Genomic DNA, 16,010 nt, shown 5'->3' with positions numbered 1-16,010 from the left:
TTTGATAGGGACAGAAATTTTGCCTTGCAACAGGCCACCTACGGACCCCTCAAAAGAGTTGTTGAAAGGGTTCTTAACGTGCAAAGAGCGTGGCACTCTCTTTACACGAGGTATCGGATTTAACGTCCCCATTCTCATCGGACGTGACTGCGAACTTGATACATCCCGCACAGCCAAACGGACGCCCCACTTCGGCAAGCGTTTTACTACCGGTTGGGAGAAGACCAAGTGTCCATATTTCTATTCCCCAGTCACCCTTGGGGGTTATCACACAATTGTCATTTTTATATATTCTGAGATTGCTATGGTCAACTGCGAAACATCCTTTGAGTCCCGCCTCCCTTTTTATCTTTTGCATATCTCAGTTAGTTACGTATTACAATACCGATGTCTTAGTCACTTGCTGTTGCAGATAACCTAACAGCATCTACAATACAAACAAAATTATAAAATGTAAACAAGAATACATGGCCATTGGACACTCTAGATAACAACTATATATTTGATTCGAATGTAGGACAGTAAGTCACAGAAAAAAAGTCACGGACAACAGGACTTTTTGTCCTACCAAATTTCTGACTTCAAGTTTACCAAACTTTGAACTTTTTGAAAAACTAAGGATTTTCTTATTCCAGGCATAGATTACCTTACCCGTATTTGGCACAACTATTTGGAATTTTGGATCCTCAATGCTCTTCAACTTTGTACTTGTTTGGCTTTATAAATATTTTGATATGAGCGTCACTGATGAGTCTTATGTAGACGAAACGCGCGTCTGGCGTACTAAATTATAATCCTGGTACCTTTGATAACTATTTATGTCCTGTGACTTTCTGTCCGTTTACCTTTCATTTATGTACTAGCACCGTCTAACTTTTTTTAACATACAAGTTTTGTCATTCGTGGTTTCCATCTCTCACCACTCGATAATAGTCATTCCTTCAAGACAAGTACTTCTTTGTAATTACTCTGCCTTAGATAAGGTCAATATCGTTATCAAATGAAATATCCTAAAGTAGAATAAAACATAGTTGAATTTCTATGAATATATCGTTGCACAATCATCCATCGGAAACCCGCTGATAATTTCGTCATTGCTAGTGTCAAGATTGGAACAGTGAGTAAGAACAAAAATAAGCGGTGCAGCAGATATTAACAGTTCTTCAAAAACTATAAGGAAATGTCACCATAACTTTCTGTTTTTCTTTCATTTCAAACATTATTAACAAAAATATTTAAAACTTCAAACAAAAGACAGACTTCGTAGGCTTTTAACAGTTCTTCAACTAAATTATCTGCCTTAGTTACAGCATAACCTTTTCAACAGTTTTTACTCATTTCAGACAAGTTCCGTTTGAAGAGGTTGTATTGTGTTTTCTATTTAGATTGATCGAAACAACTGCTTTTTTTTTTTTTTTACTTTTTATGAAAGAAAAATGCATGAATGTTTTTGTTATCGAACTAATAAATAAATAAAAAAACAAGTAATTCATAAGTAGACGATTTGTAATTCACTTGAAGAAATAGTATGATGTTGAAACAATCTTATTTTTTATATAAAGTAAGTGGTTAAATACATTTTGGAAAATATTTTTGTTAAAGTTAAACACGATTTCCCAGCACACAAAAAAATTAAATCATACACACTTTGAATGAATAATGTCTAGAAGGCAAATCTATAAAACAACAAATGCATTTATTCCAAATCCAATTTTTTTGTTGACAAAGTTACTTAAATGAAACATGTTTTGCATAAGAAAAATTCAAGATTCCAGCTGTATACGTACTCGCAGTACTTTTAATTTATTACTTTAAAAAAATATAAAAGTTAAAAATATGTATGTCGAATAATTCACAAATAATAAAATTGTGAAGATTGTCTATTTTATTTTTTAGCAAATTTCATAAACGTATTTGCTGCCTCAAGCCATAGACCTCTCTGAATTCCGTCCTTGTACATATATATTTTAAAATCGTGGGCCCTTGAAAAGTGAGTTACATCGGCTCTCATTTCTTGAAACTCTAGGCCCGCTGGATTGCTCTTCTTCCAGGACCATCTGAACAATATTTTTTTATTATCATCTTTCACCCCCTCACCAACTGCTCTCTTTCTGGTACATTCATCATTTTCAGTGATCAGGTTTGTTGAAACAGGGGTGGACATTATAGTCATCGGTTCGTCAACTCATCAATATCGAATGAGTTTGTGGGCATGAACGATAATGTTCCGCTGGTTTTGATTTCTCCAATGATTTGAGGTGATAAAGAGACAAATAAGCAATAAGCATTTAAATCTCGGGTCTTTTTGTAGAAATAAGCGTTTTTTATTCAAAGAAAATAGTCAGAAAATGAATTGTGTATTTTCTTATTTGTAATAGAACTAAGGAACAGGCTTAGTTTTCTTATTCGTTATCGATGTTCTTATCCTGAATTTGCATCAAAATTGTCACTGGACATTAAACAACCAACCATCCATGCATCCTTGCCAAATGTGCAAGTGTTGCATGATTATTTAGGGGTATCAATAAAATAGTTTTACAACTGTAACAGCACAATATCAAAATAGTTCAAGAACTCTGCAGAACGTTTAACATGTATAGTCTTCCTCTATCACATTATGACATATATCGACTCATTAAATGACCCCTTTTGTATAGGGAAAAATAGCTTGTGCCTTTTGACTTCCAGAACCTTCCCACATCATGCAGTCTCAGCAAGGAATACCACTAAAGAAAATAAAACAAAAAATCTTCTTTACATTTAATCATATGAATGTTATTTATCAAAGAAGACAATTTCAATAACAACTATTTAATGTGAATGATCAAATAACTTAAAAACTGCATGAATTAATTGAAATTGAAGCATATGCATTATCTATAAAAAGTCATCTAAATTGTCCACCTTTTTAGAATATTTCGGGAGTTCCTTTTTTAGGTCACCTGGCATAGCCATGTGAGCTTATGCCATCACTTGGCGTCCGTCGTCGTCCGTCGTCTGTCGTCGTCTGTCGTCGTAAACTATTTCAAGAATCTTCTCCTCTGAAACTACTAGGCCAAATACTTCCAAACTTTAACTGAATGTTCCTTAGGGTATCTAGTTTATAAATTGTATCCGAAGTTTTGATCTATCAACTAACATGGCCGCCGTTACTTAAAATAGAACATAGGGGTCAAATGCAGTTTTTGGCTTATATCTATCAGCCCTGAAATGTTCAGATGAATCAAACAACCCATTGTTGGGTTGCTGCCACTTAATTGGTAATTTTAAGGAAATTTAGCAGTTTTCGGTCATTATCTTGAATATTATTATAGATAAAGATAAACTGTAAACAGCAAAAATGATCAGCAAAGTAAGATCTACAAAAAAGTTAACATAACCAATAATGTCAATTGACTCTTTAAGGAGTTATTGCCCTTTAAAAACACATTTACTCTTTTTGTTCATCAAACTTGCTTAAATTAAAAAATCTTCTCCTCTGAAACAACTGGGCCAAATACTCTCAAACTTTAAATGAATGTTCGTTGGGGTATCTACTTTTTGAATTGTATCCGAAGTTCTGATCCATCAACAAACATGGCAGCTGTGGCTAAAAATAGAACATAGGGGTCAAATGCAGTTTTTGGCTTATATCTCAAAAACTAAAGCATAATGAGCAAATTTGTTATGGGGTAAAAATGTTCAATAGGTCATGATCTATCAGCCCTGAAATTTTCAGACGAATTTAACAATCCATTGTTGGGTTGCTGCCACTAAATTGGTAATTTTAAGGAAATTTTGCAGTTTTTGGTTATTATCTTGAATATTATTGAATATAAAGATAAACTGTAAACAGCAGAAATGTTTGGCAAAGTTAGATCTACAAATAATCAATATGATCAACATTTAAATGGCATTTTAAATCAAAAATAATAATTGTGAAAGGTTTAAGCAAAACGTTTCAGGTGAGCGAATCAGGCTCTTGAGAGCCTCTTGTTTCAAATTTAATAAGAACATTCATTTCCTTTTCATGAACGATATCCTTTGAAAATTCCGCATGTACGAACAGGAGTGCTCCATTCAAACTCTGTGGATACGGCAGCTCTGCATAATAGTATAGTCCCATTAACTTGAGCAGTGCAGTTATGGCATCTGACACTTTTGTTACTACATTCTCTCTTAACATTACCATGATGGTGGACTCGTCTCCCAACTTATTATGCAAAATCCAGGGCGTTTTAATACTTTTATGGTTGTTGGCACCTTCCACAATTCATCTTTCTGTAAATACATTTGAAAATGTCTGTATCAAGTCAGGAATATGACAGTTGTTGTCCATTCGTTTGATGTGTATTATTCTTTGATTTGGTACTTTCCGTTTGAATTTTCCGCGGAGTTCTGGATTTTTGTGATTTTACTTGTTATTGTTTTAGCATTTCTTGTGCTACTATGGCTTGTTCTTAATCTGTTTACGTTGACGTACTCACGGTACATCGATAATCCCAACTCTCATCTAACCTGGGACAGTGGTATAACAGTACAATACAAGATTTTGGTTTTGTCAAAGTAATTGCTATGTGATGCATTGCATTGCAATGTAATTCACCCATGTCTACATTATTGCAATCATAACAGTGTCTGTTTTAACTATTCACAGACAGCAAATTAAACTGAATTGTTCAACGTTATGCAAGAATAATAAATACTATATTTACGCTATGTTCATAATTTGACAAATAAAACTTCAGAAACTGCCGAAATATCACTTCACTAAACTATTCTTATTTTGAATTGTTGGCAGAATCATAAGCTCCAGATACAAACCATCCACACTCGTCACATAAATAAACACCCTCAGAAAATTCGTCGTCAGTTATGTTTTTATGTATATGTGTGACACAATTTATGTGGTATTGTCTATCACATTCAGCACATGTTAACCATCTGATTTCATTTGACTCAATCAATATAACACATGCAGCACTAAGTAGTTCAGTTTCTAAAGAAAATCTAGCATTTGCTATGATGTTACAGACACAACATGTCCATTCTTCGCCGTATTCAGTAGAGTCTGAATTTGCCGACATCTTGTTTAGATATTTTTCTATTAAACCCAAGAAAGAAAATTCATTTATTTGTATTTTGCAAGCATTTTATGATCAGCTCGTGATTAATTTACATAGTATTTTGACTAAATCGATCTTGAATTAAGGTTTATGTGGACCCTATGGGTAAAGTGGCCGTATTTTCACCTCAAACTTTACTATGAGTTCAGACCAACCTGCGCATGTGTAAAATAAATTCAGGCATAGCATGCCCTAGATAATATAATTTCAAATATGTTTTATGTTTTAGAAAAATAAAAACTTACCAGGATTTTGCCGTGCACTTTTTTTCATTCCTCCAGAAGGTGCCAAAAATATGTTTGGACACGGGTTTGAGAACTTCCCCACAGGTAATAATTGAAGTGAGCAGTATTGAGTGACATGGACATTAGATGGACATTAGATACATGACAATAATTGGTTATTTAAACTGTGGACCATTTCAAAGTAAACTCACCTGTTTGTTAATTTTATCATCCTTCTGCAGGGACGAAAAAAAGTGTACGGCAAAATTCAGTTAAGTTATGAATTTTCTCAATCATGCAATGCATTTGCATTTTATTTATCTAGGGCATGCTATGTCTTAAAACGTTTCCAGATGCACAGGTTTGCCTGTTCTCACAGTAAATTTTGAGGTGAACATACGGTCATTTTAGACATAGGGTCCATATGAACCTTAAATACGTTTTGTTTTCTTCAAAAATATTTCTTTGGATGCGGAGTCATGTTGGAATCCTTGGAAACACAGCTGTAGACCTTGAGGCAAAGAATGCCCTGGGTGACCCTTCATTTAAGTGTGATATACTATAAACCGATTTTAAATCTAATATTAGAGCATATGTTTTAGATATACATGTATTGAAAATGAATGGAGTAAAAAAGATGATGATAAATTACATGAAATTAAACCTAATTAAGGTAACCCTTTAAATAATTTTATGTGCAGAAAAGATCAGTGTGTTTTTTCTAGATGTCGTATTGGTCATACTAGAATAACACACGAATATCTTTTAATAAAATGTGTACCTTGCAACTGCAAGTATCCTATTAAACATGTTTTAGTTAATTGTAATGACTTTGCTGATATTCGTAGGAAGCATTTTAATGTCAATAATATATGTGATTTATTTAATAATGTTCCGTCACCTGTTAGAATTCGGGTTAATGATTCGTTGGAAGATCAGATATTTTCGCACAAAGTGGAACATACATATTTAATTCTAAATAATCGATAAAAAAGATTTCTGCAACAAATTGAGATACGAGGTTTTTCCATAAGAGAAAAAAATCATCTCTTCATTACTAAATCAATCTTCGCTCATAACAACGATCAACACGTGTGTCAAACAGAAAGTCTGAAATAACAGCCGATGAAAATCGTCGTTGCAACCACATGTCGGATTAAAATATTAACACAAATCTTCATGACTTTCATATAGAAAGATCTCATAAAAAAATTCGGGACCTTTTTATTTATGACGACTGATCCGGCCGGAAATTGAATTGGAAAGGTCAAAATGGCCGGTGGCCAGTTCTTAATGAATACACTGCCATGATGGTCATTGCAAGGTTGGGATAGATTAACAAGTATGTGTTCCCTTGCAGGCCAAACCTTTGCTATGGTCTTATAAATACCTGTGATAATTTACATACCATTCGTGTTAGTGATGGCCATTGATTTATGTAGGATTTTCCGGGCACCTCTACCATGATTGCCTCTCCCCCTTCCTCTATACCTGTTACCAAATCCATTCCTATACCTAAGTTATGTGTAATAACAGCAGGCGTCTGAACAAACGCGATGGTGGCTTTCTTCTCGTGCTAAGTGTGGAAAATTCCGACGGACAAATTGGCCACACACTCGCGCAATTCTTCCTATCGGTTACTAAAACCCGAGAACTGGTCTAAGGGATCAATCTCACTAAGTGACTGAATCTGTATGTTTCTTTTCCAACTTTTCATATGACTCTTCACTTAAAGCTAAGTCCACAACCTCTGCCATTGTCCTTGAACGATGTTCTTGTTATGTAACTCCTCCCCTTTTTCCTACGGTGACTGGGGAAACAAAAATTGTCACTTTGTCTTATCCCGACCGCCAGTCAAACGCTTGCTGAAATGGGGCGTCCGTTAAGCTGTGCACCCATCATTTCCCAGTGTTTTTCTCCTACCGCATTACTTGATTTTTATGCCCCACCTACGATAATAGAGGGGAGTTTCTTCCCCGCCACTATTCTTAGTTAAAAATTATTTCGCCCTGTCAAATATACATGTACACGTATACCGCAAAAAGTATTTGTCCCGCCCTAGTTTTCACCGGCCCATCCCTAAGATCAATATTGAATGGTCACTAATAAAATTAGACTCACCTTGGTCTATGTGAATATTAAACAAAGGACGCAGATGGATTCATGACAAAATGTGTTTTGGTGATGTTTTTGTACATCTTACTTTACTGAACATTCTTGCTGCTTACAATTATATCTATCTATAATGAACATGGCCCAGTAGTTTCAATGGAAAATGTTTTTAAAAATTTACAATTATTTGATTTACTTTGATATTTTTTTGATAAATTTTGTTTACAACGTAGGATTTTATACAATAGTTAGAGAAATACAAAAATATTTTTGTAGAAATAATCTTTTTTTATTCAAAGAAAATAGTCAGAAAAAATGAATTAAGCTCTGCTGCAGATATTTACAGTTCTTCAAAACCTATAAGGAAATGTCACCATAACTTTCTGTTTTTCTTTCATTTATTTTAAATGTAAGTTCTGATTTCAGTTCAAATACTATTAACAAAATATTTAAAACTATAAAGAAGGGACATACTTCGTAGGCTTTTAACAGTTCTTCGGGAGCCTGTAAGTCAGTGGTTGTCGTTTGTTTATGTGTTACATATTTGTTTTTCGTTCATTTTTTTTACATAAATAAGGCCGTTAGTTTTCTCGTTTGAATTGTTTTACATTGTCTTATCGGGGCCTTTTATAGCTGACTATGCGGTATGGGCTTTGCTCGTTGTTGAAGGCCGTACGGTGACCTATAGTTGTTAATGTTTGTGTCATTTTGGTCTGTTGTGGATAGTTGTCTCATTGGCAATCATACCACATCTTCTTTTTTATATTCAACTAAATTATCTGCCTTAGTTACAGCATAACCTTTTCAACAGTTTTTGACACCTTTCAGACACATTCCGTTTGTTGAAGAGGAATACATAAAAAAGTCTGACATGAAAACCTGTTTTTTGATCTGTCAATTTCAATTTTTGAGTATACATTTTTGATAACGATTTTAAAGCCATCTGGCTCAATTTATGTTTGAACAAAACATTACATATTCATTCGGGAATAGTTATCAAAGGTACCAGGATTATAATTTAGTACGCCAGACGCGCGTATCGTCTACATAAGACTCATCACTGACGCTCATATCAAAATATTCATAAAGCCGAACAAGTACAAAGTTCAAGAGCATTGAGGATCCAAAATTCCAAAAAGTTGTGCCAAATACGGCTAATATATGCCTGGGATAAGAAAATCCTTAGTTTTTCGAAAATTCAAAGTTTTGTAACGGGAAATTTATTAAAATGACCACATTAATGATATTCATGTCAACACCGAATTGTTGACTACTGGGCTGGTGATACCCTCGGGGACGAAACGTCCACCAGCAGTGGCATCGGAAACCTGTTTACTTTATAAATAACTTTGAAAAAAGTGTTCGAAATTATAACGTTCATGATCGTACTTATAAAAGTGGTGAATACAAGGAACACAATACAATTATTTATGCCAGTTTAAGCTTCCTGCTTGGAGAGAGTGTACATTGAACTGATCAGAAGATATAACAATATGTTGTAGTATTTATTGATTGATTGATTGTTGGTTGCTTAACGTTCAGTGGCAAATATGTCATGCATATTATATTCAGGACGAGGACAAGTTCACAATAAATACAATAGGTAAGTCCTGTCATCAAAGAGGCCATTAGGGATGATGATCGGGGATATTTAGCCTGCCACTTGAAAATGAGGGTATATTGGATAGGGATAGTAGTTTTGCCTTGCAACAGGCCACCTACGGACCCTCAAAGAGTTGGTGCAAGGGTTCTTAACGTGCAAAGAGCGTGGCACTCTCTTTACACGAGACACCGAAGTTAACGTCCACATTCTGACCGGACGTTACATCGAACTTAATACATCCCACACAGGCAAACGGATGCCCCAATTCGGCAAGCGTTTTACTGCCGGTCGGGAGAAGGCCAAGTGATCATATTTCTAATCCCCAGTCACCCTTGGGGGATTTGTTGTAGTATACTAGAGTTTAGTCATGAAAGTGCGAGGTGATTTAAAAAAGTAAAAATACAATCCTTTAAGACCCAAATTCATTGAGGATATTTTGAAACTGATAAGAATGTCTGTACCAAATTATCATTCAATTCTTACGAAAGATGACTGAAAAATAATTTACACTTTCTTTTCCAGAAAGCCGAGATGTGACAAAAAATAGCTGCTAAACATAAGAACTCAACATCACCATGGATAATGTATCAAAGACATGGAAATCATAACCGTTATGATTAAACAATCTATTATTAAAAAGGCTTCGTCAGCAGTTAATGCAGTGTTGGCATTGATGGGTATTTATTACAATGTTGCCATACAAAATTGCAGCGCGACTCTGTTGTACATACACAGACAAGACCTTCAGGGTGAAGTTCACAGCAAAGGCAAAAGTGTATTTAACATGGAAATTTTCGAAAACTTCGTTTTGAAAGAAGTTGATTTATTTGCATGAAATGAACATTGATGTTTACGTAACTGGGAGACTGACTAGATTGATTTGCGAAAGTACCATACATTTATTTATTAGTCTATAATATTAAGTGATACATAAATCATCTGTTGCATTTGTGATTTTGACAACATAATTCTTAAATTCACGGTTCCGATATAAAAATAACTGTCCAATCAAAACGTTGATTTTAATTAGATGCACAGGTCAAAAGTTCGCCGCCATCTTTGTCCCACAAACAAACGCATTTACCGTTGTGGGAAAGGATAAACAAACGATTATTTTCTTGTATGTTCTCATCACAATGGTTGTCCGATGTGCACGGGGAACGTGTAATAATGACGAGAGATATCCAGAGCGAATGCAAGGCCATAACTTTATTCCTTTTCCAAAACCTAAACGTGATTTAGAGAAATGTCGCCGTTGGATCAAGGCCTGTGGACGACCCCACGATCAGCTGAACGTTGACCGCATTAATAAACACAAAGATGTTTGTTCCAAAGTAAATATATTTTTATTACTTGTTTGTTTTGTAATATAATGTATATATCGATTTTATTTATAGTAGTTAGCACCTGTGTTCTTGTCAACATACGGATTTACGTGTACAACATGTTGTGTATCAGTCTGGAATGTACACAAACATGTGTACAGGTGAAGGGGCATGTCAGTCACAATGTAAACTGGTATGAGAAAATTACTGAAAAATACTGGAGTCTTTGTCAGCAAATGGTGAACATGTTCAACATGAACTTATTTCATTGTGACTATTCCACTATGAATGAAAAGGCCAACACACTTCCTATAAAAATGGGGCATATACATTGTACAAGTAAGGTATCTCAGTTTTCCTGTTTATGGAAGGACTCAACATGTATTTTTAGAGTTGTAAAGCAAGTTTCTGATTAATGTTTTACTATAATTCAACCTTTCAGTAATTACTCCTGACATCATCTATAAAATGATTGTTTATGTCAGACAAATGCAAGAAAACAAGAAACTGTTTTATGTTAAACTATGCCCAGCTGTATTTATGTCTTTTGTGAGTCGAAGAATACACTCTACATTCTCTGGTTCCTGATTATATTTGTTGTTGTCATATGGGGGTGGGTGAGTAATAAACATTTGGATGTCCTTGCTTTCTATTTTAACATGTACACACATTACTGAAATATTTCATAGTTGTATTTTATCTAATAAATAACATATTGTTGCAGCATTTTATTGGTGAAAATGGCCCCAATGAGCGGTACCCATATCCCATACAGGCAGATGGTTCCGCAATGAAGCCCAGTAGGAAAATAAAGAGGAGAGTAAGCCCTGCAAAAAGCAACAAAAGAAAACTGAAGCTGGTTTTTCCTGACAATGTACAGTGAGTATTATATAGTGAAATAAGTTTATTCAATATTCGCTTTTGCACCACGAGCACTTCACATATTTGTTAACTTGTGATTTATCTGATCCAACTATAGTGTGTCTATTCATGTTATACAAATATACAATTTATGATACTGCATAAATTGGGAAAATACAATGCTTCGAATTCAATATGATTTTATTTATCGACCACAATTTAATGCATAATTTTTTTTAACTTCTCTTTGTTCATTACAACTACAATTAATTTTGTCTGCTTATAATTAGTACATGTAAATGAAGTGAAAACTGATATTTTTTTCTTTTAGAGAAGATCATAAACAGGATCAGCCTTCAACATCCCATATCGATGACTTAAATAAATCCTCACAAACTGATGAACAATGTAAGTAATTATTGTCCAACATTTTCATTCAGATGGTAAATCTATTTGCTTTTTTAGCCCTTCAATAAATGGCTTGGCGAAATCTCGAAAAAAGGATGCAAGCGTATTGAGCATATCATTCATGAATACAATGTCTGGTATTATCCGTTCAGTATGTAAATCACATTGTGTAAACACAATAAATTCACTAAAGTCACACCCTGTTATCATGAGTTGTCCTTGTATCTGAGCGTAATACTCATGATCTTTTCTTAACTTCAGTTGTCTGCCATCATTTTCTAAATAAAAATCTCTTATCTCTTCACTTGCTTGAATTTACTTCATGTTTCTTGCTGTGTAAGGGCATTTGATTTCGACTATCCCACTCTGTCCATTGTCACACAATATGCCATCAGGGGAAGCACCAAGAAACATGAAGTTTTTGTTAACTACTAGACCACATTCATGAAAATGTCTATCCTTGTACTCTATGAGATATTTTGCTTTGGCTGATTTTTCATGTCGCTTCCCATAGTCAAGTGGAGCTGCACTTATTTGTTTTGAATTAAAAATACTTGTCAAAAATTTGTCTGATGGGGCAGATTTTCTTTTTAACACTCTGCCAAAATTTGATGACGTAAGACGATACTGCCAGCCTCAAACCACTCCTTACAGTGGGATTGTTGTCTTGTGTTGAGTTCTAATGCTTGATTGTCGAAATCGGAATAATCATTATTAAGAATGGTAAATTCATGAGGAAGATTTACAGGAGACATATTTAACACAGACAAATTTCCACAACCAATGGACTCAGCAACAGCATTCTTTTTCAAATTTCTGGTCTGAAAAATAAGAAATTAATGATTGCACTATTACTGTATATCATTATTCATACATGTTTATGTATCATTTATTAATTTTTGCAATATCTTTATTTCAGGGTTGTTTCCAATGGATTTACTTGCAGATTTTATTGCAGCATCTATAGAATGCCATGAACTTAAAAATGAACTTATTTTAAGGAATGAGGAAATAAGAAACCTTAAGGAATCTGTAGTCGTCCTAAAGGAAGAAAATAAAACACTGAAAAAACAGTTAGCCGAAAGAAGCAGATTTGGCATAGAAAGTGTTAGAGTCAAAGAAGAAAAAAATAAGGGGCTGTTTCAAGTACTACACAGCGATAACATGTTCGATTCTTGGCATTATTTTCTTTTTTAATTCCACCAGACTTCTCCCTCGAGTATAAGAAAGGCAGGACAGATTTGAAAAAATTGTCTCAAATTGATTGTCTTTTTCTTGTTTTAGTCCGTCTTCCGACACAACTTCGGGCTCAAGGATATAGCCATGAGATTTGAAATCAGTACACAATCTGCAAGCAGCCTATTCAATACATGGATTGATCACATGTATTTAAAGTTTGGCACATTATCAATTTGGCCGCATAGGAATGCTATTATAGAAAAAATGCCAAAGGAATACAGAAAAGATTTTCCTAAGTCACTGGTTATAATTGATGGTACAGAATTTAAGACACAATCACCATGCGCCCTTGGAATTCAGAGTCAGTTGTATAGTGATTACAAATCAAACACAACATTGAAAGCCCTTATAGGATGTGATCCGAGTGGTTCTGTTATATTTTTTTCCGAGTTGTTTACTGGATCCATTTCAGATAAGGCTATAACTGAACAAAGTGGATTTTATGAACTTTTAAGTTCCTTGAAGGCAAAAGGTATAATAGAAGAGGGTGATGCAGTTATGGCCGACACAGGGCTTACAATAGAAAAGGAACTGAAAAATATTGGTTTAAAGTTGAATATTCCACCATTTGGTGCCAGCGGAGCACAAATGTCAGCTGCTGATACCAGACAGACACTTAAAATTGCAAAGCATCGTGTTCATATAGAAAGACTAATTGCAAAAATTAAAATCTTTCAAATTTTATCAAACGTTATTCCAACAAATATATTTCAAAGTATTAACAAGATTTGGTCTGTCTGTTCCTTTCTAACATTATTTCAGGACATTTTCGTCACAGACAAATCTAATTAATGTTTAAATGTGCATTTTTGTCTGATTTAAGTTCTTTCTTTCTAGTTATGTTGTAATATGTTTCTTGATTGGTGCTTTTACATACATGAACATATATATGTAATAATAAAAATGTCCCCAGTTATATTGTCCAGTACATTATTGTGATTTAAATCATCAGATACACAGAGTCCAAATAAAGGCAGACAAAACAAGGGAGGAATAAATAAAAGGGGAAACAACCCAACGATAGAATATATGAACGTAAATATACCTGATATGACAAAAAAGATCCTATTTGGACATTTCCAAGAGGTGTGTCAATCATTGGGGTGTTGCTGGATATCATGTACTGAAGGGGTGTTCCGTCTAAGTTTTTCAGAATTTGAATGTCCCTTTCAGTAACTTCTGGTAATCTAAAAGAGAAGCAAAAATTACAATATGAAAGCAATAGTAATCCTGCATTTTTACCTACAGCATTTACAATATACTATATTAATGTATTGCACTCTGAAAATATTTTTATGACAGGAAAAGGTTCAAAAATGATTTGTTACATGTATTAAATTCACATCATGATGTGTGCGGAATAAATGTCTATGAGACAAGAATGCACAAAATAGCATTCATCATTTTTAACAACTTTAAAACAAAATGTGAAAGCTTACTTTTCCTCTGTGTCTATATGACATAATACAGGTCGCCTCTTTCTATTTTCCAGGGGTCTTGCAACTACCAAGTGGTTTACAGGTACAGGGTTTATTTTTGTCCCTCGAGGCACATGCCACTGTTGTGGAATACTTGTGCAACTTTGTTGATCAGGCACTCGTGAAAAGTTGTGCAACTTTAACCCCTGCAGGGACTTAATCAAGCCTACTATGTGAGAGCAATGCCCATTTAGTCTGAAATAAATAAAATTAGTGATAAGAAAAATTTAAACACTCGATTAGTGCAAAAACAAATGGGGAGGAGGGTCTTGTACTTTATTTTTACATCAACATTTTTATGTTCCAATGGTTTCAAAATATTCTTGTCCAATATAATCTGGTTGAACAAAATCATGGTCAGAAAAATATAATTTCAACCAAAATAGATATTTAACAACACAATATTTCCAAGAAACTACAAGACCGATTTTTATAAAATAAATACCAAAAGATGTAGAAATGATTTAAGTTTTATTGTTTAATTAGCCTTAATTTTATTATGCTCATTTTCTGATGAGGAGAACACAAATGATTTTTTTTTACGATTTTATTTTGGTTAGAATGCATAGCAAACTTTTTCAGAAATATTTGTCTATGTGTTTATCTCATCGGAAAATAAAAATTGAGCATGAATAAAATAACAACCAAATAAACAATAAAACTCGAAACATTTTTACATCTTTTGGTATTTATTTTATAAAAATCGGCCTTGTAGTTACTTGTCAATATTTTTTTTGAAAAATATCAATTTTGGTTGAAGTGATACCAGGACAATTTTTTGAGTCAGTGGGAACTCAATCTTGTCCCGTATCTATTTATTGTATGAATTCCATTATTTTAATAACAAATTGTTATGATCTGTTATCCAAGACAAATCCGTTTAGACACAATTAATTAAGCCATTATCGTTTGTCAGCCGGGGTGTGTAAAACTGTGTAAGATAAGCCTGGTAACTGACACGCACACACGTGCACCATGTGTACGTTGATTGGGAATTGCCGCTGCGAAAGATCACCATCATTGACCAGAATTCATAAATTAGGCAAAATAAATATATACTAACCCAGCTTTACAATTGCAATAAGATTCAGTAAGTTTCTGTTGCCCGATTTCAATGTGAAGACTGTGGCGAATCATTTTTCCTCATAGACCGCCAACATCTTGCATCTACAAGTACGGCACCATTTACTTCAGATATTCTCAAATCATGGATATATCCTTGGGTAAAATAATTGAGACCCTTTGCTAATGCCTTCTTGGATACAGATTCACTCTCTGGCAAGTAAGAAATAGCGATGGTTTCGGGAATTTTTTCAAGAGAATCGTTGGTGATGTTGGTAGGATTACGATGCTGAGCCGCCATTTTGAAAGAAGCTTGGGGTTCTTAGAAACAATTGCTAGGGGGGCGTGGCTTAATCTCTTATCTCGGAACCATGAATAAGCAGCTCTGAAAATGTTGTTTAACAAAATAACTTACTTTCATGCAACATGTTTCAATTTTTCATTTTCTTTTCTGCTTGAAGCATGTAAATATATTTTTTAAGACAACTATATATGAGCTGTTGATTCATGTAAACAAATTTGAATCAAATTATTATGAAATAGTCAAAATATTGGTACAGCAGCCATCACGATGTTACAATTTAAAAAGAACA

The 16,010-nt window shown here is 34.1% G+C and overlaps 1 pseudogene; it reads left to right on the top strand.

Moving 5' to 3' along the window:
- The first annotated feature begins 10,101 nt into the window (after positions 1-10,101).
- LOC134696774 (uncharacterized) lies at positions 10,102-13,822 on the top strand (annotated as a pseudogene).
- The last annotated feature ends 2,188 nt before the right edge of the window (positions 13,823-16,010 follow it).

The sequence above is a fragment of the Mytilus trossulus genome, chromosome 14 (genome assembly GCF_036588685.1).
Source record: "Mytilus trossulus isolate FHL-02 chromosome 14, PNRI_Mtr1.1.1.hap1, whole genome shotgun sequence".
Classification (NCBI taxonomy): Eukaryota; Metazoa; Mollusca; class Bivalvia; order Mytilida; family Mytilidae; genus Mytilus; species Mytilus trossulus.
This window is presented reverse-complemented; position numbering and strand designations above follow the sequence as displayed.